This window comes from Mastigoproctus giganteus, chromosome 1 (genome assembly GCF_048544385.1).
Source record: "Mastigoproctus giganteus isolate SK-2022 chromosome 1, ASM4854438v1, whole genome shotgun sequence".
NCBI lineage: Eukaryota > Metazoa > Arthropoda > Arachnida > Uropygi > Thelyphonidae > Mastigoproctus > Mastigoproctus giganteus.
The window spans coordinates 64,931,031-64,958,316 of record NC_143575.1 but is presented as its reverse complement, the minus strand read 5'-3'; the positions used below and the strand labels follow the sequence as shown (position 1 = coordinate 64,958,316).

The window sequence follows — 27,286 nt, the reverse complement described above, 5'->3', positions numbered from 1 at the left end:
CATTGCCTTATACAAGGGAATAATGACCTCCTTATCCTTGCCTAGAAAAATTCATTCATGTACATCATTGACAAGACATCACGAGCTACCCTTGCAGACTGTCTGCACTGCTCAGAGAACTTCATATCTGCCTGCACAATTACCCCCAGGTCCTTTTCATTCTCTACCACTGTCAGTGTAATACCACAGAGTTGATACGTTGCTCTGGGGTTGCTGTTTCCCATATGTAGTACTTTACATTTGTCAATATTCTAAATCTTCAATATTCTATTCAACCTTTCTAGATCTTGTTGCAGCAGCATAGCATCAGTAGCGTCCTTGCTTGTGAACGCATCATATCTGTGCAATTTTTGAAATCAGAAAAAGGAAATCCGAAATTGTGCTTTAGTGGACATTTTTATAAAGACAGGAAAAATGAAACAAAAATTCATTGGAAGTGTCAAAATTACAGAAAAACCAAATGTGCCGCTCGAGTTACTACGGTAGATAACACCATCGTTAAAACATGGAAGGAGCACAATCATTGTGGAGACGCAGCAGGAGTTGAGGCAGCACAACTTCTTAATACCATTCGAACTTATGCAGAAACAACAAATAATATGCCTCATAGTATTATTTCAAATGTTTTGAGAATCTGTAGCCAAGCAGCAGTCCCTAAGCTTCCAAGTGTAGATATAATGACATGAACGATCCGAAATATAAGGAATTGAAATTTTGACAGCTCAGTTCTTCCAACGTATCATAGAGACAGTTTTTACAGAAGAATATAAAACATCATGCAATGGAGAACTGTTTATACAATTTGATTCTGGACCCGAGGACAATCGTATGTTAATTTTCAGTACGAAAAGAAATTTGCAGTTGTTAGCATGAAGTGAACACTGGTATGCCGATGGGACTTTCAAAACTGTTCCCTTACTTTTTTATCAGCTGTATATGATACATGGATTCAAGGACAAAATATCGCTTCCATTAGTTTATGCATTATTGCCTAACAAGTCTGAGGAAACGTATGTATCTATACTACAGTAGCTGAAAGTATTGGAACTGGCTATGTCCCCGCAATCAATAACTATAGATTTTGAGACGGCGATGATGAAAGCTTGCAGAAGAGTTTTTCCTGATGCTTCGCAACAGGATTATTTTTTCCACTTTCCACAATGTATTTTTCGTTCCATTCCAAATAGTGGATTGAAACAACGTTATGAAACTGATGCTAATTTTGCTTGAAATATGCGAATTTTGGCAGCAATTGCATTTGTTGTGACGGTCGTTTTTAAACATTTGTGTGAAAATGGTGTTTTTCCTCCAGAATCGCAAGAAGTTGTTGATTAGTTTGAGGATACATGGATTGGACGCCCAACCAGACGATATCTTCGTCGACCACCAAAGTATTCCCATGAAATGTGGAACGTACGCCAGGTTGTTCTTGAAGGATTACCAAGAACAAATAATTCTGTTGAAGGTTGGCATAGAGGATTTAAGGAACAAGTCGCTGCTTATCATCCCAACATTTGGAAATTTATCGATTGCATTAAAAAAGAAAAAAGTATTAACGAAATGAGGATTGAACAATATTTAAGTGGAAGTGATGCGGGCAACAAAAAAAAAGAAGTATAGTGAATGTGATAAACGAATTAAAAGGCTTGTTAGTGCATACGATCAACCGGGTGATATTGTTGATTATCTAAGAGGTATAGTGCATAATATTTCTTATTAATAATTTACATACTGTGTTGTAAATATTACAGTTTCTTAGTAATTAATTATCCCAACATGATTGCTTCTGAAGATTGCATAAACATTGATTTTGAATTTTTGCAGTGTACTATGAAATTATAACATTAATTATAATGTTATAATTAGTTTAGTTTAAAATTAACCAATTGTTATATTGTTCAAATAATGGATTTTTTACTATTTTTGTGATACATGTAACTATTAAAATACATAATCTACCAATTAAATTACATATTTCCATACATGCGTTTTTTTTTTTTTTTATTTCCGTAGTATTCTCTCATAGTTCATAGAATTCCAAAAATATGCTAATCATATCTTAAAGCAGAAACTTAAATAAAAAATAACTTTTTATGATTTGACCAAACACACCTCATTGCTTCTAGATGGTAAAATGCGATAAACTAACGCGGCGGTAAATTTTCCGGACCCCATATCTATCATAGGCTTCTGTGTCACATGTTAATTTATATATATCCCATGCATTTTTCTTCTCTGCCATATGTCTCATTAGTTCATCTGACATCCATTTAAGCCTAACCTTGAACAATATTTCTTAGTTGGTATGTAAAGCCTAGTAGCTTCCAAGATAAGTTCTTTGAATGCTTCCCATTTTGAATTTGCCGTTGGTAACATCATCAGTTGGTCCCACTGTATAGAATTTAAATACTCTCTCAGACCATCATGATCTCCCAATGCTTATGTCACACCAAACTGACATGACACTGCACTGTCCAGCGATGTCGACTGGCTTCACTTCCTTGGATTTTATGTGTTTCTTAACTAATAGCATAACCCCCTCCTCCCTTCCTATCTGTCTATCCTTTCTGAACACATTGTACTCCCCAAATTCCAGTTCTGCATTCCTTATATCTATGTGACGCCACATCTCTGATATCCCAATAATATCTGCCTTTGATGTTTTGAGCAATACCTCAAATTCATCAAATTTATTTACCAAACTCCTAGCATTGGTGTACACGCAAGTATACATGCACCTGTTCCTATTCTTAGCTACCCTAACACAACCCATGTGTTTACTTGTACCGCAATGACTCCCAGCAGTCTCTGAAATATCCTGCATCTTATTTTCCAGGCTGCTGCTCATTCCAATAGAAGCAGTACAAGAATCACTTTCACCTCTGCCAGTGGCTACTGTTAATCTATTAGTCCTTGTATCCCCCAAGCTAGCAGTTTTCCAACCCACCTAACACTGCCTCGATAGCATCAGCAAATATTCTTGCACCCTTTCTATTTAAGTGTATCCCATCCCTGTAGAAGGAGTCTATCCTGTTAACAAGTATAGACCAGGCTGAAAAACATGCTGAATCTTCACACATGCCGAACATGCCGATATGGTATTTGGCTACAGTTTTTGTGGTGGAAGTGCTACTGCTGCTTATAAAGAAAATCTCAGTTTTTCCCCAACTGCAGAATACTGGATTCAGGAGCATTTACTAGTGTTTACACCGAACTGTGTGAGACTGGTACAGTTCCCAGCACTCATATTTCTTCTGAACTTGCAAATTATTTATTTATTTATTTTATTTTATTATTATTATTTTTTTTTTTATGAAACCCCAAGCACAAGAAGTATTAGAATCTACAGTACTTAGTACCATGCATGGGTTGAAGGTTGAGAAGACGAAAGAAGATATTTGTTGACATTAGGTTTGAACTTCTGTAGTTAGACTGTAATTTGAAAGAGAGAGGGGAATATAGAAGCCAATTCAGAAGAACAGTGCCCTTGGAACTATCTGTAGAAAAGGAATGCAGCAGAAACAGTACATCTATGAGACAGAGAGTGGAGAGACTCTGTTAGAGATGATTTATTAATTAACATAACTGCCTGCTTCCGAATGGAATCTAGAAGCCTGAGAGAGGTTTTGGAGGCACAGTCCCAGATATGGGAACAATATTCCATGGTTGGGAGGATTTATACTTTGTACAGAGTGAACAGCTGTTCGGAAGAAAATTAACGCCGAGGCCAAAAGAGAAAACCAAGTTTTTTAGATGTAGAGGAAGCAATATTTTTAATGTGCTTGTGCCAAGAGAGAGAGAGAGATTAGAAGTTAGGGTAATCCCCAAAAGAGATATATCATCTTGCCTAGAAATTTAAGTGTCACCAAAGATAAGCATAGGAGCAGAAGAATCCTTTTTGTGAGATACAAGAGAGGACGGAGTTTCAGAATGGTTGAAATCAACTAAGTTGTCTTTGCCCCACTCAAGAATTACCTGGAGATTGGCATTTAAGGAGTTGGTAGGGAATATTCAAGAAGTTGAAGCTAATTGAGCAGGGCAAGGTTTCTCAAACTGGAAGGTGGAATGCAATGTGCTATCATCAATAAAGCAATGCATAAGGTTTCCAGTCAACGGAAGAATGTCATTAATATACAACAGGAAAAGAGTGTGGAGAAAGAACTGAACCTTGGGTGACACAAGCATTAGTGGAGAAGTTAAAAGACAGAGAGCTATTGACCATTACCCTCAGTGAGCAGTCACAAAGAAAACTGGATAACCAATTGCAAAAATTAGTTGAAAAACCATAAGATGGAAGCTTGTTTAGAAGACCTTTATGCCAGACACGATCGAAAGCCTTTGAGATGTCAAAAGCAACTGCTTGTGTTTTGCCGAACTTTTCTATAACTGGGTAACATCAGCCAGAATATCATGAGTGCATCAACATTGACGGAATCCATACTGGCAATGCGGATCAGATGGAAGATTTCTAGGTAAAGACTTGGCAGCTAATTGATTTCTCCATTACTTTAGAAAGAAGAGGAGTAATTGTAATGGGATAATAATTGGATGGGAGGGATTTGTTGTCTTTTTTAGTAGCTGGCTGCATATGAGAAAATTTCCAAGCAGAAGGAAAAACACCTTTCGAATAAGAAAGTGAAAAAATGTGGCAAAGAACAGGAAGTTCAGGAGTAGGGGTTTGTGAAAAGGTGGACAAATACCATCATGACCTGGACCTTGGTTAACATCAAAATTCATCAAAATCCTTCTGACATCCATTTGATGAAAGACCAGAGGAGGAATTAAATGGAGCATGTTGAGAATGGTGGAAGGTGTTTTACTAAGATTATTAATACATGAGTTTGAAATAAAATGGGATGCTAGCAGATCAGCTCTATCCTTGGCTGAAGTTACGATAGAACCATTTGGTTTTGACAGAGGTGGGTGCAGAGATGAGCAAAAGTTGCGGCCAATAGCTTTGGCAAGAGACCAGAATGCTCGGCTACCATTATGGCAAGAAGCAAGTTTTCTACTCTTAGACTGTTCAAAATCTAGCTTGGACTGATTAATAACTGCTTTACAATTGTTGTGAGCTTTGGTGTAGGCAGAAAATGAAACTGAAGAATTGGAAAGAAGCCAATTATGATATTCAATGTTCTTCTTGGACAGCATTAGCATATTTATTGGAAAAACATGGTTTAGATAAAGGACGAGATTTTAAGGTGAAATGTGGAATAAAGGATTCCATTCCTACAAGAATAGTTTCACTGACACAATCTGAGCAAATAACATCAGAAGATTTGAAACAGTAATCTGACCAAGGAAAAGAAGAAAAGAAATCGTGCAGGTCATCCCATTTTGCATTCTTGTAATGCTAAACAACACGAGGTTGAGAATAGCCACAAGGTAAAGGCTCACTGGAAAAGAGAAAATCACTAAGTTGTGATCTAAGGTACCTACAGAACCACTTACTTTGACTGTGTACTCAGAAGGGTTGTTTGTGAGAAAAAGGCTGTGGTTAGGATTGTCTGGTATTCTGCTAGGTAAATAAACAATATGTGCGAGGTCATTAGTAATTGCAAAAGCCTCAGCATCTCTATCAGCTGGGTCTGTGTGACTAGAAAACGGGAGCCAATCAGTTATAAACATTAAAATCAAAAAGGAAAATTACCTCACTGTTAGGATAGTTGGACTGGAGAAAGTCAAATTGCAAAGAGAGGAATCCAAATAATTCCTTTCTTTGCAACTTGAGTGGAGTTGGGAGAACGGAATATTGGAACGGAATATACACAAGTACCACCTTTGAGGTGAAAGGAATCATACAGCGAATAATTTGGGCAAAAGAGATGAGCAGTGGTGGAATCAACTGATAATTGAGATTCTGTCAGAAAAAGTACATGGAGCTTGGCAGAATGTAAATGTAAATGGACATCGTTGAGATTAGAACTGAGACCATGTATATTTGTGAAATGAACTAGGATGTGTTTGGGAAGTTTCGATCTTTTCGCAGATAAGCTTACTCTATTAGTTTGATAATTCAAGGTGTATTCAATAGTAAGCAAAGGTGGGGGGGTGGGGTACATGCTGTAAGAAGTAATGAAATTTTCGGATATGGTGTACACATAGTAAGAAAATACCCAAATCCTTGACATAATGTGGCACAGACAAGGCCCTCCCGCATATACACTACTCGGCCTCCTCCAGTCATTATCTGGCAGAGTAGAGGTAGCAAGATTATACACTAGCTGATCTGGAAGCTTCCTAGAGAGTTACCAATAGGTTCAGTCCAGTGTACTAACTAATGGCCGGACTGCGAACATCATTTTAGAGTTGTATCCTTGAAATGTAAGGAAGTTTGGATCATGCCATGGTGTTCATCATAACCTCAAAAGACATCAGTCATACTGCATGATGGAAGAGATGGGGAAGGGTTGACCTCAACTTAGCTCTGGAAACTAAACATGCGTTCCACCACTTCAAGCCTCCAATAAGCAAAGTGGTGGTATTGAACAGTTTAATGAGAGTCATGTAACACCTAGTATTGCCTGGTAACACAGGGGGACAGCATTGCTCTGTGTGGTGTGTACTCCACACCTCGACCCCTGCTTAAGTTGGTTCACACCTGGGAAGTCTCCCACAGTGTGCTTGTGCATGGGGGCTATACCCAGGATTACTAACAGTCCCGTCATCGTGAAGGTGCAAGCTGATTTGGCTGTCACAGACCGTCCGGACTTCTCCGAAACTGGGTCTACTTGACTTAAGTGTCACCCGAATATCAGTGCCATCAGCATTTTAGACTCCCAGGTAGCAAGCACAGCTCGTCTGACTAATCTGAGAGAATATCTGCAACAACCTCAAGGCAAATGAACAAAATTTGGATGAAATAGAACACATTCTTCAGTTGGTAGAACGTAGTCATACTATTAGCAGACGAAGAATTTCAATGCATATTGACATTCCACAGACAAAAGTATGGCGAAGATTATCTGAGCACGGCTTGTATCCATTTCACATACAGTGGGTGCAACACTTTCAACCAGGAGACAGCGTCAAGCGATTGGAATTTTGTTGGTGAGTAAATGCTAATCGCTGATTAATTCCATTAATGCAGTTCAGCGATGAAGCTACTTTAACCCGTGACAGTATCAACAACACCTGTATGGCACCTCCGGAGCCAGGTGGACAAGAGCAGCAGTGCGTAGCACACGCTTCTTGATTAGACCAGGGTTCGAGCCCATGACCACCAAATACGGAGGTTGCGGAAAGGTCAGGGAATGATCGCCACATATCCCCGGAGCAATATGACCTTAGTTGCTAATGCTCCTAAAAAAAAAAACAAATAACAACATCTGTAAATCTCATAGGTGGTCAGACAAAAATCTGCATGTCACTGTAGAAACAAATTCTTAATATCGCTTCTTTGTAAATCTGTGGTGCGGTATCATTGCCAGTTAGTTGATTGGACCTGTTATGTTACAAAATCGTCTTATAGGGCCCATTTACCTAGAATTTCTGCAAAAGAACTTCCATTACTATTGGAGGATGTTCCATTGGCTACAAGGATTGGTAAGTACTTTCAGCATGATGTAACTACTGCACATTATATCGTCTGGTGATAGAATATCTAAATTGAAGTTTTCCCTGAACAATGGATCAGCCACAGTGGTCCCATTCATTGGCCATAAAAGTCTTTGGACCTCACTCCGTTAGATTTTTGTTTGTGAGGATAAAAAGCGCATACAAAGCAGTATACAAAGAAAAGGTGAATACAAGAGACGAATTTCTCACTCGCATTTTGGATACTGCTGCCTTCATATAGAAATGACCTCAGAAGAACAACACATCAGATTACCACAAGAGTTGTAAAGTGGAATTTTGGAAAATTTATTGTGAACTGTAAAAAATTTGTCAATTATTTGTGTTTTGTATCATTCAAAATGTCAATAAATACAAATTTATTTATCGTTCTTTAATAACTCTCATAATGGCTTTGTGCATGCCATTTTCAAAAAGCTGTATCTCCATAACCATTAAGAATTGGACACGTTTATATGAACATTTTACTCAAAATAATCAATACTATAACCTTCAAAATATTTACTATTCATTCTGAATCACCCTGGATTAAGTAAGGCAGCAAAGGAGGTAAGCAAACCCTTAGCCATAATTATGAGAGCATCTTTGGATTTGGGGGAGGTCTGTATGGAGTGGAGAAGCGTGCATGTATACCCAATTCATAAAGGGGGATCAAAAGGCAACAAGAGTAATTGCAGACCTGTTAGATTAGAGTCTGTTACAGGAAAAATAATGGAATCACTGGTAAATTAATGCAAGACCATTTGGAGGACAGGCATGCAGTTATACTGCAACCACAGCATGGATTTGTCAAGGTGTGCTCTAGTTTAACCAATCTGATAAGTTACTATGATGCAGTGACCAAGGAACTGGATGCAAAAAAAATTTTAACATCATATTCAGGAACTGCCTGACTTACGCAATACTCTATTTACACAAATTCAACTTTATGTAAGTTTTTGCCAGCCAGTGCAAACTGGGAAAAATATGGAAATGTATTTTGCATCTATAGGGATAAATGGAGGTATTGTGAAAATATTGTAATGTGAACCCAATAACACATTGTGTTTTTTTTTTTTTTTTTTGTTTGTAATTCCAAGTCCTTGGAAGTTGAAAATTTTGCTATATTCCTAAGCTATTTATCTCTATAAGAGGTAATATTTATAATGGAAATTGCACTATTCTTTCATCGTTATAATATGTTCCTATTATAAGAATCAATTTTGAACGCATTTGTGATATTTTTCTAAAGCACATTTCTGGAGGTCACGACCAAAAAAAAACCAATAAAAACAATTTGCACTTTCTGATTTATTGGGCTTTTCTGTTAGTGCATTATAAATGGGCAGTGAACTCGATCTTATTGCATTTGTGATAATACCGATAACTGCAATTGTGTGGGTTTTTACATTATTATGGTAAAATGCTGAAATCTTCAATCATATAAAAAACAAATTTTTCAGAACCTTCTCTTCATTCCTATTTATGTATTACAATGATGAAGGGAAAGCAACCAACAGAAAGTGCAAGTGCTGGCAGTGCCAGGAAATGAAACAAAATTGATTTAGAAATGAAGATGAAAATGATTAAGAAGTACGAGACAGGACAAAGTTTGCCATTTGGTGCAAGGAAATTAGGTCTTGCTGTTTCAACAGTGAATACTAGTTTAAAGGACAGTGCATGTATAAAAGAACATGCCAAAGGATCAACGCACTTAAGATCAACAGTGATCACAAATCAGCATTCAGATGCTATATTGAAGATGGAACAGCTGCTAATAATATGGATGGAAAATCAGATTCAGAAGTGTGTGCCTCTGAGTCTAATGACCATTCAAGCAAAAGCAACAAGTATTTATGAAGATATTAAGGATAAGTATGGCAAACCCCAAGCAAAGTTCGTGGCAAGCAGCGAGTGGTTTAATAGGTTCAAGCATTGTGCTGGTTTCCAAAACATTAAAGTATGCGGTGAAGTTGCCAGTGCTGATTCTGCAGCTGTAGAAAAATTTTGTGATGTGTTGGAAAAAATTACTGAAGGCAGACAGGCAGCAAATTTTTAATGGTGACGAGACGGCTCTGTATTGGAAAAAAAATCCGGATCAAACATACATCTTAAACATACATTGTCAAAGAGGAAAAGACAATGCCAGGTTTCAAGACTTCAAAAGATAGAACCACGCTCTAGCTTGGGGCTAATGCAGCAGGCGATTACAAATTAAAACCACTGCTTGTGTACCATTCAAGAAATCCTCATGCATTTAAGTGCATCGATAAAGCCACCCTACCCGTACATTTCCGATTGAACCAGAGAGCATGGATAACAATATCTCTCTGAGGATTGGTTTCAATGCTGCTTCATTCCAGAGGTTGAAATTAATATTGTGAAGACAAAGATTTTGTTTCTATTAGATAATGCTGTTGGGCATCGTACGCATCTAGATGATTTCTATTCAAACGTGAAAGTCATATTTCTACCATCAAACACCACTTCACTCATCCAACCTATGGATCAGGATGTTATTTCGAATTTAAAAGCATACTATTTACGCACAACTATTAATTTGCTCAGGTATTGTCTGCAGTAGACGATGATAAAAATTTTGCGTTAACAAACTTTTGGAAGTCTTACAATGTTTACCACGCCATCTTAAACATTAATAAGGCCTAGGCAGAAATTACTTATCTTATCTTTCTTCATGGATTAGGCAATCCGCCTGTTCCGATCTCGAAGAGGTCTGCCAATGATTTCCTTGGTCTTCCTCTGTCTCTTTTTCCTTTTGCTCTATATGTGTAAGCTAATTTAGGAAATCTATTATCTTTCATTCTTTCTACATGTTCTTTCCATCTTTGTCTATATTGTATAATTTTTTCATTACTTGAGTAAATCTTTAATTCCTTTCTAATATTTGCATTTGGTATTTTATCTAATTTTGTACATCCTTTAACATATCTTAAAAATTTCATTTCTGCAGCTTGTATTCTATTAATGTCTCTTTGTTTTGATATCCACGTTTCAGAACCATAAAGAAGTGTTGGTATTGTCATTACTTTGTAAAATTTCAGTTGTGTTTCTTTCCTTGTTTTCTTAGCCAGAGTTTTTTATTGTTCCACATATATTTTGAAATTTTACCAATTTCTGGTTCATATCTTCCTCGACATCATACGTTATATCACATCCTAGATATTTAAAATATTTTACTGGAAATTACTGGTTTAAATGCCACATGGAATAAAATATGCCCACAGCATGTAAAAGGCTTCGAAGGGTTTGAAAAAGATGAATCATATGAAGGGGTTACAGATAAGATTGTAAAGGCTGCAGAGCTACTTCAGTTCGAGGTTGTTGCCAAAGACGTGGAGGAGTTAATAGATGAAGAAGAGAAGGAATTATCTAATGAAGAACTTATCGACTTGTGGGCAGCAATAGTGAAAGAAGAAAATGCTGATGAAGCTTAGGGTGAACCAAATGAGGAGTCGAGACGCTTCCTCAACAGAGAAATGGCAATGGCATTTCATGAAATTGCATCAGCAATAGTGAGGTTTGAGAAGACAGATCGTGACATTGAACGATTCTTAAAATTAACAGAGGGGTGAATGATATGCTTACTTGCTATAAAGAAATTGACAATGAAAAGAAAATTTCCACTGTCCAATCATCCATTAATATGTTTTTAATGGATGACTTTTTATGAACAGCCAACCCATTCTAAATATCCACAGCCCTCAACCTCTGCAGCAGCATACTCATCACCAGAAGATGTCATTTCTGGCAACGATTATCACGAGGTAAAACTTACTGACATTATGCCTGTCTCCTCTCTTTTTTGTAATTTTATAATTTTGAAAATTTTTTAAATTGCAAGCTTTTGTAATTTTTCCTGCACGAGATAAAAAATTGAATAAATACAATAAATAATTCAATTTACATGTTTGTTGAACATTTATTTTTTGATTCAATCAATTCAGCGAGTACTGTTGTGAGTGCCGCAAGAGCATGGGGGAAATTCTGACTTAGTAAAATTTGACTTATGTAACATTCTGTGGAGGGCAACCCTTATCTGGGAGTTGCTGTACCAGCAAAACACCAGAAACTAAAAGAACAGTAAATGCAGAGGAAGACAAAACAATAGCCTAGACCAAAATCAAAAATAAAAACCACGCTTCTTATTTCCATAGATATTAGGAATTATTATGGCTGAATACATCCCACATAATCAGATGTCAAACATACTACACTGAAGTTCTGATGAGGCTGTGTTGAAAAATTCAAAGGAAGAGACCTGAACTATGGGAGGATGGCTGGATACTCCATCAAGACAATGCTTCAGAAAAAAACATGCTCTCTCTGTTTGCCAGTTTCTGGCCAAAAAACCAATCCCTGTGTGGGTATAAAAATGCATCCTACTCACCAGACATAGCAACTTGTGACTTTTTTCTGTTACATAAACTGAAAAGTGTATTTAAGGGAACCCATTTTCAGTGCACTGAAGACATTCAGAAAAAATGAACAAAGTGTTAAAAGGGCTTAGAGAAGATTACTTTCAGAACAATGTGTGTGCAAGTCCAAGGCAATTATTTTGAAAGGGATAACTTGTAAGGCACACTGTTTGACAAAATTAACAGAACAAAATGTTTTTCACAAATATTTTATTGTGAACAGTGTCACTGAAGTTGAATATTTGATATAACAGGCATCCTGGCATGCAAATTCCAAGTATCCAACAGAAATCAATCTACCACCTCACAGATCCACACATTATGCAAATTACTTGTGCCTATAAAAACACGGGTTGCGACCACATCACTTAATTCCCGTTTACTGGCATGCTCAGTGGGATAGCCACACATTCAGTAGTCAAGATGGCAAGTGATCATCGTTTAGGTGATTCTTTGAGATGGTGGGCCATTGGACAACTGGAAATCATGTGTCATGCAATATTGTCTCGGCACTATGGAAGCAATTTCAGGAGACAGGAACCATTACAAGGAGAGTTGGCGAAGGTCGCCCGAGGGCTAGGCCAACCAGAACAGACTGCTATCTGGCTTTAACAGCAAGACGGAACCTTACAATGTCCTGTCATCAACTGTCTCTTGAGGTTGCTGTGGCCATGGGTGAAAAAATTTCCAATCAATCGATGTTAAGAAGGTTCAACTCAAGTGAACTCTATGCAGGGAAGCCAGTGTTTTGTATCCCATTAGCCCCTTTGGCATATAGGGGATACCCTGAAGGCTGCAACAAAGTACAAATAAATAAATAAAAATCCCATTAACCCCAAACCAGAGCAGGGCTCGTCAAAACTGGTGCCATGAATTAAACTTGGAGCCCCGACAAATGGTACGGTTCTGTTCTCTGATGAGTCCTATTTTACCCTATAAACAGATTTTAGACATTATTTTATCTGGAGATAATGAGGAATGTGGGTACCATCCCTCCAATATCCAAGAAAGGGACACTTACGGTGGTTTGTTTGTTTGGGAATTTTTTAGGTGCATCGGCATCTATGGCCATAGTGTACCATACCTATGATAGTATATATGCTATTTATTTACAGATCGAGAGCCAGAAAACTGGTTTTTGACTAGCTATAGGAAGTTGTATACATTGATCACTTTGAGAAAGGTAAAAATCTTTGAGACATTTGTTTTACTGCCTAAAAGTGAAGTAAGTGTTAGTGGATCTTTTGTTGTGGCTGGAGTGAAGGGATTCTGGCATTCAATTGCCAATTTTGTGAATTCCACAAAGATATGCTTCACTGAAAGCATTGTTTCACAGTGATGACACTGAGGGTGAATTTCCTCTCTTAAAAGATAACCATGAATAATATTAGTGTGAACTATTTGCAGATGAGCTAGTATTACATCCTGTTGTCAAAATGGACTAAAGCTTGAAGGCCACTGCCCAAGATTTGGCTTCATACTTCAAAGCTTATTTTTAAGTTGGTTTTGCATGTTAATTGTCACTGGTACATGCATATTTCCTGTATTATTCATCTATAATCTTGATGTGGAACTTTCCACTGGTCATCGGGTGGTAAGTCAGTCACTTTTGTGGCATTGTCTGCTAATTCATTTCCTGAAATTGGCATATGTCCTGGGACCCAACAGAAGTATAGTCCTTCCAAGCTCAGATAAGGTATATAAAGAGTTTGTTATTTCTTTCATGACTGGGTAGATGATGTTCATGGTGTTTTCCAGGGCTTGAAGTGCACTTAGAGAATCAGAGAAAATTATACTGTTTTCAATATTGGAGGACTCAATATACTTCAGTGCAACCCAAATTGCCATTAGTTCGGCGGAAAATATACTGAACTCATGTGGCAGTCGGTAGGCCAATGTGATGTTCGGAAAAACTGCGGTGATTCCCATGCAGGCATTATTCTTTGTCCATCTGTATGAACTACAACGAAGTTTGGAAACTGCTCCACTACTGCATGGTACAGTTACAAGAATTTTTCTTTATGTAGTGCAGATTTATTCCATTTATAAAGGTATAAATCACATGAAGGTGGAGTAATTATCCATGGAGCAAGAAGTAGTGGAGGGGTATTTGCGATATTATAAAAAAGTCAGATTAAGTTCTTCTAGAAGATGTCTTATTCTTATATCTAATGGTCGGTTAGCAGTAGGGCAGTTTTGGTATAACCTGCTATGTTGGGGGATGAAAAGTATTTCCCAGTTTGAGTGTTCAGGTATAGATCGAATTTTATATGCATAGCATAATATAAGTTGTTGCCTTCTGATAGAGAGAGAGAGGGGGGGGGGGTTCATGAGCTTCAGTGTACACACTATGTATTGGAGACATGCGATATGCTCCTAGAGCAATGCATATTGCACTATGATGGAGAGAATCAAGCCAGCAAAGGACACTAGGTCTAGCTGAGCCATACATTGGTGCTCCATAATCAAGTTTTAATCTTATTAAAGTTCTGTATAGCCGTAAGGTAAGGTAAGACAATGAACTCCCCACTTTGTTACTGAGAGAACTCGGATGATATTTAGTTTTTGTTCGCAGGATGTTCTTACTCTTTTAATATGTTCCAGGAAAGTAAGTTTATGATCTAAGGTGATTCCTAAGAATCGTATGTTGGGTTGAACTGCTATTGGTTGTCCATTCAGTTGTAGTTCCGGATGTGGCTGCAGTTTACGCTATTGGCAAAAATGGATGCACAACATTTTTTCAGGACAAAGTTGAAAACCACTGGTTTGTGCCCATGTACTGATCATATTTATTGTCCCTTGTAACTGTCTCTCAACAGTATTCATGTTTTTCACACGACAAGAAATATTAAAATCATTTACAAACAGTGCCTTATAGATAGCGTTTAGAAGTTGTTCAGCAACGGTGTTTAGTGTTCATTGCAATTATAAAGAGTGTACCACTGAGTACAGAGCCCCGTGGAACTCCTTCTTGAAAAAATAGTTGGGACAGCGAAGTTTTAAATTGAACTTGGAATGCTTGCTTGTATAGGAAGTTCCGTATGAAAATCGGTAGATGACCCCGAAGTCCATGGCGATGTAATTGGCAGAGTATTCCATACTTCCAAGTGGAATCAAAGTCCTTACTGATGCAAGGACTTTGATCAGAGCACCATTACATGGTGTTCCGATCTCAGGAATGCATTCTGAATGGAATTCTCTAGTCTAACTAGAGAATAAGAGAATAGTGTTAATCTTTTTGTCAAATGCTGAATTGTGCAGAATGGAGGAGATTGAAATTTTCAATCATCTTTTTTGTTCACCATCTTTTTGAGAATTCTGCAAAGGCAACTGGTCAAGGCAATAGATCTACAGTAAGTGGGATTTGTTGGGTCCTTATCTGGTGTTTAGGGAATACATCTCCAGGTAGAGTCTACTGAACAGATCAAGAAGTGACTGCAATGATTCAGCACTTAGTTCCTGTACCATCGAATAATGGATATTATCTGGTCCTACAGCGCTTTATCACCATCTATGCCTAGATGGTGACCAGGCTCTATGTAGTTCGTGGATGGTAAATTGTATTGTTCTTCTGCTTTTGAAGAAAAGTTTAACTTTTGTTTTTCTGAATTTGCTTTGAATCTTTTGAAGGTTGGTATGTAACTTTCTGTTGCTGATGTTTTGGCAAAAGTTTCTCCTAGTATATTGGCAATTAGGGTAGGTCAGCAATGTTCTGCCCTCTCCATTTCATGATAGGCAGAGGTGTCATTTGATATTTACCACTCATTTTTCTGATTGTTTTTCAAATTTTGTGTGTGTGGGAGTTGCTTGATTGATGGTTGAAGTGAAGCAGATCCAAGTGGCCTTTTTATTACTACGTCTAACATACCTCGTTCTTGCTCTAGTGCATTTATATTGAATGAAATTAGCTGTAGTTGGATTGCGCTGAAAAGTATTCCAAGCTTTAAATTGGTCTTTTTTTTTTTGCTGCACGGCATTCGTCACTCCACCAGATTTTTGGGTGTACCAGTAAGTTTGAAGAGGATTTTAGTATAGCTTTTTCTGCTGCATGTAATATAGTTTTTGTGACATATTCAACTGCTTCCTAATTTGGGGATTTTTGGATAATTTCAGGGTCCAGTTTAGTAAGATGATAAGAAGGCTTATTCAGTAATTCAATTGTTATGTGAAAATGATCACTATGCAGGGGATCAATGCTTATCGTCCACTTTAGAGTAGGATACAAAGTTACTGAACAGATAGACAAGTCTAATGCAGTATTTGTTCTGGAAGGACGGTGAACATAAGTAGGTGACCCATCATTTAGAAGAAGGCTGTTATCTTCTAAACATTGTCAATTAGTTTTCCTCTTTGATCGATATTGTTACCCCATAGTGTGTGATGGCTATTTAAGTTTCCCAGAATGAGGAAAGGTGTGGGGAGTTCAGCTATGAGGTTGTTTAGGTCATTTTGTTGGATGGAATAGCTTGGTGGAAAGTATAAGGAGCAGACTGTAATATGGATGTCAGCAACTACATGGACTGCTATTGCCTTGAGGGGAGACTTCAGTAAGACCTGCTTGACAGGACCATGTGGGTTTGTTAAAACAGCTACACCACCATGTGCAGTATTTTGATCGGCTCTATCTTTTCTAAAGATATTGTAATAAGATAGTTTTGGTGTGTCGTGAGGTTTGAAATACATCTCTTGGAGGCAGAGACAAATTGGTGTGTATTTAGAGGTAAGGTCGTATAGGTCATTAATGTTAGCATGAAATCACAACAATTCCACTGAATGACTGTGTTCATTGTTTATCTCTTGTTAGACTTTCCGAACATTTTCATGGTGCTGAGGTTCTCTGTTTTTCACTCTTGTTTTTATCTTTCTTTGGAAAGTAAGGCTTTTCTGTGTCCATGTCATCTTCAACAAAAATTTGCAGGACAGGGCTATCTGTGGATTTTTCCTTAGTATTCATTTCCTGTTGGTGACAAGAAGTTACAATTTGTTTTTCTTTGTGTCCTTAGTCTGGGGAGTGGAGATTTTCAATTGGCGTATTGACTGCCTGAGTTTGAGTTGCACTGTACAGTGATTTTACGTAGTTTGAGAAGGACTCTTTTGGGAGTACTGTTAGTTCAGTTTGCTATGCGGTTGATTGAAATTTTTTGATGATTTGGGCATACGTAAATCTATTTGCAAGAGTTGGTGGTGAGATGATTCACTTTGCCTCTTGATAGGGCACATTATGATTGGCGTTATGTTTCTGAATAAGTTTCTCAGTTTTCCAGAGACTGCATGTTCAAACGTAAACGGGATGATCTTTTTTGCAGTTTGGGCATACTGGTTGGTGTGCAGTACAGGCTTTGCAGTTGTGTTCAACTGACCAGCACTTTGCACAAGCAGGGGTTCCCCAGCAAGCTGTCTGGGAATGTCCATACTTCTGACATCGGAAACACAGTAGTGGGTTTGGAATATACAGTCTGATGTTGCAGACCAGATATCCGGCCTTAATGGATGCTGGGCGATGTGGTGTTTTAAAGGTGAAAATGAGATTGTGTGCAGGAGTCAGAACTCCATCTTTTCTGGTGGAAATTCTCTTGACCTGTATAACTCCTTTAATTCTTCAAGCAACTCCCTTTTGGGCACATCTAGTAAATCCCAGCCAGAGATCACTCTTTTAGAGGTGTTCAGTGATCTATGGGGTGTCACAGTTACTGGTATTCCAGCAAAGAGATTAATGTTCAAGAGCCACTCTGAATGTTTAGCATCAGAGGTCTCAATCAGAATATCTCCTAACTTAAGTCTTTTTACAGACTTTGGAGCTCCAGCTCTATTTTCTTTTCTAATTCCTTTTGTACTCTAAACAGTAAGAGTTTACCAATTGCATGTTCACCAGTTGAATGCATGATCAGAAAAGTTAGAGTAGGATAGATCACAGAGTCAGTTTTCTGGCATTTGGAAATTCCTGCAATAGAACTACCTTTCTTTTGTGATGTCCGGGGTGTGTCTGGCAGCCCAGATAAGACAGAGTTTGACTTACTCATGACGTGCTCTTTTTGGCCCAGGGAGATTATCTTTTTCTCCCAGGTTACCAGCCCCATCACATGGAGGCAAGAGCAGTGCCACTTAGTGATCCAAGCAAAGAGAAGGTTAGTATTAACTAAAAAAAAGGGGGGTGGGGGTTAAAGAAAGGTACTTTCCTTTCTAGGTTATATTATTTGAATAGATTTATTTAATTATAATATTCAAGAGTTAACGGACTTGCGAAACTCAGGAGAAACATATTTACAGTAAAGTGTACCAGATAATCACTATGAAAAGCTGCTGTGGTCACTAACATCACTTGGCATTCGAGGCCCACTTATGGTGGAGGCAGTAGGCTTGTTTAGGGCAGAATAATGATCAATGGCCGCTAAGTTTTTGATAGGTGAACTGTAACCGCACAAAGGTACCAAAAAAAAATCCTCAAATCCAAAGTCTGTCCTTTTAGGGTTGTGGTTGGCCCAGATTTTCTTTTCATGCATGACAATGCAACAGCACATAGAGCTGAAGCGGTGGAGGAATATTCTTAAACTGAAGATATTGAATGACAGCCATGGTCAGCACAATCACTAAAATAGAGTAAAAATAGAGTAAAAAATAAATAAAAAAGACTTAAATCTGATTGAACATGTGCAGGACGCTCTTGGGCATTGCATTGCATGCCAACAGCCAACTTTTTGGTCACTGGATGAGCTAGGGTCTGCACTGGTGGAAAAATGTGATTTGTTGCCACAGAAACTTATATCGAGAATGGTTCACCACTGTTAGGCCTGTTTAACCATTGGAGTGGAATCATACACAGTACTGATGTCATGTGGTGATCATATTTTCAATATACAACATTATAAAAGTTTCTCACTGTTTCCTTATTTCATCATTATTCTCTGCTACACCACCATTTTTGTCCTGCTTTATGGCAAGCTACACAAGTTACACCATGTTTTCTACATGTTCTGTTAATTTTGTTGAGCAGTGTATATGAAATATTTCATTATATTTATTTTATTGCAACAATCTTGTTATTTAATAGCCACATCTTATATGTGCCTATTGTCTTTTACATGTCTGTTCATCTGTCTATAACAGAGGGACTTCCAGTGGATGGACGGAGTTTCATGAAATTTTATATTTGTCTTTTAGAAATATTTCTCAAGCCATCCCAAATTTCATTAAAATCAGACATATAGAAATTCACATATTAAATATAGTTATAATGTAGTATTGTTAGCACAAGACAGTCCATGCATGCTTTTTGTGTACCGTTATGCAAAACTCATGAACATGTTGTTGCATATGATGGGATACATACATACAGAAAGAGAGAAAAGGAGACGTAAGGTAAAAAAAAAAAAAAAAAAAAAAGAGTAATATAGGAGATTAATAAATATCATACAGTTGTAATTAAACTAAAAGGCTGGGTTCCGAGAGTGTAAAATTATAGTTTTATTTTATTAAGTGTTCTATAAAGTTATAATCTTATTAATTTATATATTAATAAGTTAAATATAACTATATTTACCTTTTCTTTTTCTATGATTAACAGAAAAATCAACAAATTTAAGGGAAAAAAATAATTGACTATGCCTGAAATGTGCACTGCACACATTAACTAACTTGTTATGCATAAATTATTATTATTAATTTTTATGCTTTTCATTTTGTTTTAGTTATTTATTTCATTGATTTATTTTTTTAGCTAGGGCACCTGTAGTATTTTTGCATTATATGGCTAATACCAATATTACAAGTGTGTTAGCTTAAAATTCCAAACAAAATTCAATACCAAACCATCCAAGCAGAGAGAGAGAGGGAATATGTATCAAAATAAGAAATTCATGAAAAAAATTCATGAAAAAAACCCTCCACCCAAAATTCATTTTGGGTGGAGGGTTTTCATTCCGGTTGATGGTATGGCAGACCAGGAACAACTGAGGATATGAGGAATGCTTTTCAGCAGCAGTTGTCACTAGGCCAAGGAAGTTGACGGAATATGTCAGTAATGAATTACAACTGTTGTGTGTGATCATTGGAAGGATTTTAAGCGACTGCAACTGCACCTAAATAAGGCCAGGCTACTATAGATGCGGTCAACAACAAGAAACAACAACTATACTTCTGAGTGACAGGTCAGACCATATAAAGAAGGATAACTTTCAAGAATATACTATGTTCTGTGATGAGACTGTTTTTCCTTGAGTGGAAATGTTAAAAGAACAAAATGCCAGAAAAAAAGAGAACAGAATAAACAAGTTCCATATTAGCATTAGCAAAGGCACATGATGCAAGAAAGCAAGCTTACATAGCATCAGCCAAAAAAAAAAAAAAAAAATCTTATTTCAAATGTTTGTCAAGTTCTGCCTTGAATCTATTTAAGCTATCAAATCCTAGAATGACAGATGGAAGTTTGTTCCACCAATCAACCACCTACTGGCTAAAGGCAAACTTCTGCACATCTAACCTACAACCGTCTTTCCTCAATTTGAATTTATGCCCTCTCAGGCGATTATTCTGAGCAAGAGGAAGAATCCCATCGGTATTGAGCATGCTAAAACCATTCAAGGCTTTATACACCTCAATCAGATCACCTCGCAGGTGCCTAGTCTCCAGACACTGTAATTTGCAAAAATTTAAGCCTTTCTTCGTAAGAGCAACCCTTTGTTCCATTCACTAATCTTGTTGCCCATCTCTGTACTTGTTCCAACAGCTCTACATCCTTCTTAAAATGAGGCCCCCAGACTTGTATACAGTACTCAAGGTGTGTCAGACCATTGCCTTATACAAGGGAATAATCACCTCCTTATCCCTGGTAGAAAAATCCCTGTATATCATTGACAAGACACCATGGGCTATTCTTGAAGACCGTCTGCACTGCTCAGAAAATTTTATATCTGCCTGTACAATTACCGCTAGTTCCTTTTCATTCTCTACCACTGTCAGTGTGGTACCACAGAGTTGATAAGTTACTCTGGGATTACTGCTTCCCATATTTAGTACTTTACATTTGTCAATGTTAAACATCATTTGCCACCTCTCAGCCCATCTGCTCAACTTATCTAGATCCTGTTGCAGCAGTGTACTGTCATTAGTGTCATTAACAACCCTACCAACCTTCGTATCATCTGCAAACTTGGAGATTAAGCCTGACATACCATCATTAATATAATTTATAAATACAGAAAACAACAATGGACCCAACACTGAACCCTGAGGGACGCCACTAATAACATCAGTCCACGAAGAGCAGTGACAATTGATTACCACTCTCTGTCTTCTCCCACTCAACCATCCCTTTATTCAAAGCAGCAATTTGCCTCCAATGCCACACTACTCCAATTTGTGCAGCAGTCTTCCATGTGCAAAAGTATCAAAGGCTTTTCTAAGATCCATATATGTGATAAAGTTATTCTTTGCATCCAGTTCCTTTGTGACTACATCATAGTATCCAATCAAATTAGTCAGACAAGACTTCCCCTTAACAAACCCATGCTGTGTCTGAGCTATAACTGAAGTCTTCCCTAGATGATCCTGCAATGCTTCTTTAACCAGTGCCTCCATTAATTTCCCTGGAACAAAAGTTAAACTAACAGGTCTGTAATTATTTGTGTCTCCCTTTGATCCTGATTTGTGGATTGGGACCACATTTGGACATGTCCAGTCTACACGTACCTGCCCTGAGTCCAGGGAAGCTCTCATAATTATGGCTAAGGGTTTGATTAGTTCCTTTTTCACCTCCTTTAATATAACTGGATAGATCCCATCCACCCCAGGTGCCTTTCTTGTGTTTATCTTCACCAATTTCTCTTCCACTTTACTCTCAGTTATTACATGATTATCTAGCTTACTGCCAGAGTTGAATAAACCTCTGCCATTCCCCTCTCTGAATAACTCATGTGTGAACGTCAAGGCAAAATATTAATTTACTTTGTTTCCTGTCTGAGCAGGATCATCAACAGTTGAACCATAGATATCAAGTGGACCAATCTGATTCATCCCCTTCCTTCTAGAGTTTACATAAGTAAAGAACTCTTTGCTGTTTTTCTTTGCATCCTTTGCCAAAGATTTCTCGTAATCTGCTTTAGCCTGCCTAAACTCCTTTGTAACTTGGTTACAAAGGAGGTTAGAAACAATAATAATTATAGAAACAGTAATACGCTTCACTGTTTCTATTAGATAGCGTAGCATTGACATTTAATTAATTTAATTTATTGATCTTATTAATTTAAAAGAGCATGCCCCAAACTAGAGCAGCAAAGCAATGGGCACAAAGTGGCAGGAGTGCTGTGACTTGGGGGAGAACTGTAGGGGGCGATTCGCCAATGCATCACAGCCTAAAAAAAGTGTGCAACTTGTGAAATATTTGCTGAACTCTCTGGAATGGAACATGATATTGCCATGGGGGATGTCTTTGTGTGTGCACAATGTAAGCAGTGTAAGGAAATTAGGCGACAACTCAGCGCAGTTATGGGCCTATATGAGAGCTTGAAGGACAGGATGGATGCCCTCAAAGGATCTAAATTGAGGGGCCCATCAGGCTCTCAGCTGCCCACACCAACGCCGGAGCTTACACTTCATCATCACGCAACACAGCGGCAACCCCCAAGGCAGAATGCTGTGGTCCCACAGGAACTAGTAGTTGTTGGTGACTCTATTGTCAGGGAAACGGGGAACATGCTTTGTAAAAAGGATAGGTGAAACAGGACCAGGGTATGTCTGCTAGGGGCAAATGTTGATGACGTTGTAGAGCAGATATCATCTTTTAAGGGCACAAAAGGTGAAATAGTTGTACACGTTGGCACTAATGATATTAAGAATAGGAGTCCAGCAGAATTACTTAACAAGTAATTCTGCTGACGTGCCTTTCTGTCGCTCTTGGAACAGAGAAGTTTTTTCTGATTTATTTTCTGCTTTATTAGTTTAAATTGACATATTAACTTATTTTCTAGAGTAGCTTTATATTCCTATTTACGGTACTTAAGTTTAAAGTAACTTAGATAGAGATTTTGTAGGTATTACTTAGTATCGGAAAGGGTATCAAATCCACGTGTTTACCGTTCGTAATTAGACGCTATTGTTACGCAAAAATTAATCAGTAAAATCTATTAATCTTGTCGAACTTCATTGGCAATTAAATTGTACTTTTAACTATACATATAACCACTTAGGTTACGTAACATAAATAATTAATGCATAACTTGATACGGAAGTTATATAAAGGGATTTCGTACATAACACTCGTTATTGAAACATAAATAATTCGTAGATAACACTCGTTACTGAAACATAAATATAGCGTTATAACTGTGTTGGGATACAAGTTTAGGATTTAATTTTGTACTGAAATTCAAATTTTATTGAAAGTAAATCGAAATCATAACTCAAACCAGAGCAGCAAAGCAAAAGGCTCAAGCTAATGGGAATGCTGTGGCTCAGGGGAGAACTGAGGGGGGAAGTTGCCCTCTGAATCATAGCCTTTTAAGATGCACTATTTGCTTGATGTTTGTGGAGCAGTCAGGTATGGGACATGATACTGCCATGAGGGATGTCTCTGTATGTGCGCAATGCAAGGAGTGTAAGGAAATCAGGCGACAACTCAGCGTTGTTATGGGCCTATATGAGAGCTTGAAGGACAGGGTGGATGCCCTCGAAGGATTACAAGTGAGGGGCCCATCTTCAGATACATCATATCTGCCTGCACAAACACCCCGAGGTCCCTTTCATTCTCTACCACTGTCAGTGTAGTACCATAGAGTTGATACGTTGCTCTGGGGTTCCTGTTTCCCATATGTAGTACTTTACATTTGTCAATGTTAAACTTCATTTGCCAACTCTCAGCCCATCTGTTTGCTTTCCAGATCCTGTTGCAGCAGCATAGTGTCAGTAGTGTCCTTGACAACCCTGCCAACCTTCGTATCATCTGAAAAATTGGACATTAAGCTTGATATACCATCATCAATATCATTTATAAATACAGAAAACAACAATGAACCCAATACTGAACCTTGAGGGACTCCACTAATAACATTAGTCCACGATGAGCAGTGTCCATTGATTACCACTCTCTGTCTTCTCCCCCTCAACCACCCCTTTATCCATAGCAGCAATTTGCCTCCAATGTCACACTGCTCCAATTTGTGTAGCAGTCTTCCATGTGCAACAGTATCAAAAGCCTTTCTAAGATCCAAGTATATAATATCAAAGTTATTCCCTGCATCATAGTATCCAATCAAATTGGTCAAGCAAGACTTCCCCTTAACAAAACCATGCTGTGTCCGAGCTATAACTGAAGTCTTGTCTAGATGATTCTGCAGTGCTTCTTTAACCAGTGCCTCCATTAATTTTCCTGGAACAGAAGTTAAACTCACAAGTCTATAATTACTTCTGTCAGCCTTTGATCCTCCTCTGTGAATTGGGGTCACATTTGCACATTTCCAGTCTGTGGGTACCTCTCCTGACTCCAAGGAAGATCTCATAATTATGGCTAAGGCTTTGCTTACTTCCTTTGCTGCCTCCTTTAATATAAATGGATAGATCCCATCCACCCCAGGTGCCTTTCTTGTGTTTATCTTCAACAATTTCTCCGCCACTTTACTCTCAGTTATTACAAGATTCTCTAGCTTACTGCCAGAGTTGAATACACCTCTGGCATTCCCCTCGCTGAATAAATCCTCATGTGTGAATGTCGATGCAAAATATTCATTTAGATTGTTAGCTATCTGAGCAGGATCATCAAAAGTTGACCCATCGATATCAAGTGGACCAATCTGATTCATCCCCTTTCTTCTAGAGTTTACATAAGTAAAGAACTCTTTGCTGTTTTTCTTCGCATCCCTTGCCAAAGATTTCTCGTAATCTGCCTTTGCCTGCCTAACCTCCTTTGTAACTTGGTTACAGATCAACTTGTATCTATCATATGCTTCTGTGTCACGTGTTAATTTGTATGTATCCCATACATTTTTTTCTCTACCATATGCTCATTAGTTCATCTGACATCCATTTAGGCCTAAACCTTGAACAATATTTCTTAGTTGGTATGTAACGCCTAGTAGCTTCCAAGATAAGTTCTTTGAATGCTTTCCATTTTGAATTTGCTGTTGGTAAAATCATCAGTTGGTCCCAATGTACAGAATTTAAATACTGTCTCAGTCCATCATAGTTGCCTTTACGAAAGCAATAACCCTTCCCTTTACCCCTAATGGTAGTTACCTCTTTGAGTAAATCCCACTTCAGAACACTGTGATCACTGCCACCTAGTGGTTCATTTATCTGCAGATTCTTAATGCATGAAGAATCACTACTGATAATAAAATCAAGAGTATTACTCCCTCTAGTTGCCTCCTGAACATGCTGTTGTAGAAAACAATCATCCAATAAATCCACAAAAGCCTTGCTAGTGTGTGAGTGACCAACCCACAAATTGCAGTCAATATCCGGGAAATTGAAATCCCCGATTATAAGACACTCGAATTTACTGGCCCTCTATTTCTCTGCACAATTTCTCATTATACTCATCAGATTCATTAGGCCTATAACACACCCCTACTCTCATTTTTCCTTTCCCAGTGCTTATGTCACACCAAACAGACTCAACATTGCATTGTCCACTCACATCAATTGGGTGCACTTCCTTAGATTTTATGTGTTTCTTGACTAATAGCATAAACCCCTCCTCCCTTCCTGTCCTGTCTATCTTTTCTGTACACATTGTACTCCCCAAATTCCAGTTCGGCACTTCTCATGTCTGTTTGACACCATGTCTCTGATATCCCAACAATATCTGCCTTTGGTGTCTTGACTAGCATTTCAAGCTCATCGAATTTATTAACTATACTCCTAGCATTGGTGTACATGCGTCTGTGTCTACTCTTAGTTACCCTAACACAGTCCATGTATTTACTTGTTTATATGAGATCATTAATTCAGCTTGTATAAACTGTTGGGTTTTCTTAGATGTTATTTCAACTTTACCAGTATCTTTGAATTCATTATGCATAATTTGTGAATAATTATTCACAAATTGCCCTGCTCCTGATTATAATGAGAATTAGGGCTTGTGCTGGGAATATTAAAGTTGTGAGGTTTAGATGGAATTGGCATTTCTTCACAGTGAGGAATAGAATTAATAGCTGACAGCATTGGATATTATAATGCAGCTATTGTTCATGGTCTGTATAATGTAACGCTCTAATGCAAAAATAGCAGTCTGATATGTGGCCTCAGGGTACCCATCATGCCATATGTAAGTAATATTTGGTCTATCATATTAATACCCATTGTCAATTGGTGTTAATATGATAGACCAAACACAGATAACAGACATAATGTTGTGGCATATTTGACTGTTGATGACAGAATATCACAGGTCCCAAATCAATTTTCACACCAAATAAGATAGAATACATTTGCTTCTGAAATGTCAGTGATTATTTATCTCTAATTTAATGGTAAAATTTCCACAACCATAGCAGAAAGAATGGAACTGTTGATACAGTGATGAGGTGACATTATCGGAAAAAAAAAAAATAAATAATAATAATAATAAGACTTATTAATGATAATTAATAACAAGTAAAACACCTACAAAACTTCTTTTATTATTGTATAAAATACAATTCATGATTAGATTCTCAATTTAAGATTTTTCTGTATTTGTGCTCAATTTTCTGAGGTTATAGTTAAATTTCCATATAAATGATGCATAAATTATCTTGAATTTGTGCTTCTCATTCTATTGTTTTGTCCACATTTAATGAATGAAAATTCAGTACCTACACAAAATGCACACCCAAATTTAGTGTTTGTGATAATCACTCAAAATTTGAAATTAAAGAAAAAGAATGCAGGAGGCATTCTAAAAAAAAAAAACTCAAAAGCCTAGTCGCCATGCCCCCCCCCCATGATGATACCTGGATAAGCCACTGCTCTTATGCGTATTGTTGTTGTTTACTCAAGGTAATGTTGCAGTTGCATATAGACCTTTTGTGTTTGTGTGTGTGTAGTGGTTACTAGAATTGTGCAATTCCTAGGCATTATTATTTCAGCAGTGGTAGTAGTCAGTAGAAGTAATAGTGGAATTTGTGTCACAGCAATTTTTTAACTTGCAAATTTTTTTACAGCAGGCTACAGTCCTTTCATTGTGGCATCATCTATTCAATTTATTTTATGTAAATAATCACAAATAGTATATAGAATAAATCTTTTGGGTAATTATTGTTTACAGAGCAAACATAGCATGAAAAATAGGATGCCTTTAAATAGCAAACTGCATGTGATTTACAGAG

At 37.6% G+C, this 27,286-nt stretch overlaps 1 protein-coding gene across 4 annotated transcripts in view; it reads right to left on the bottom strand.

Annotated features, from left to right (window-relative positions):
• Positions 1-27,286, bottom strand: part of Vps13 (vacuolar protein sorting 13C) — a 1,645,987-nt gene that overhangs the window by 286,832 nt on the left and 1,331,869 nt on the right. The gene's annotated exons all lie outside the window — the stretch shown is intronic.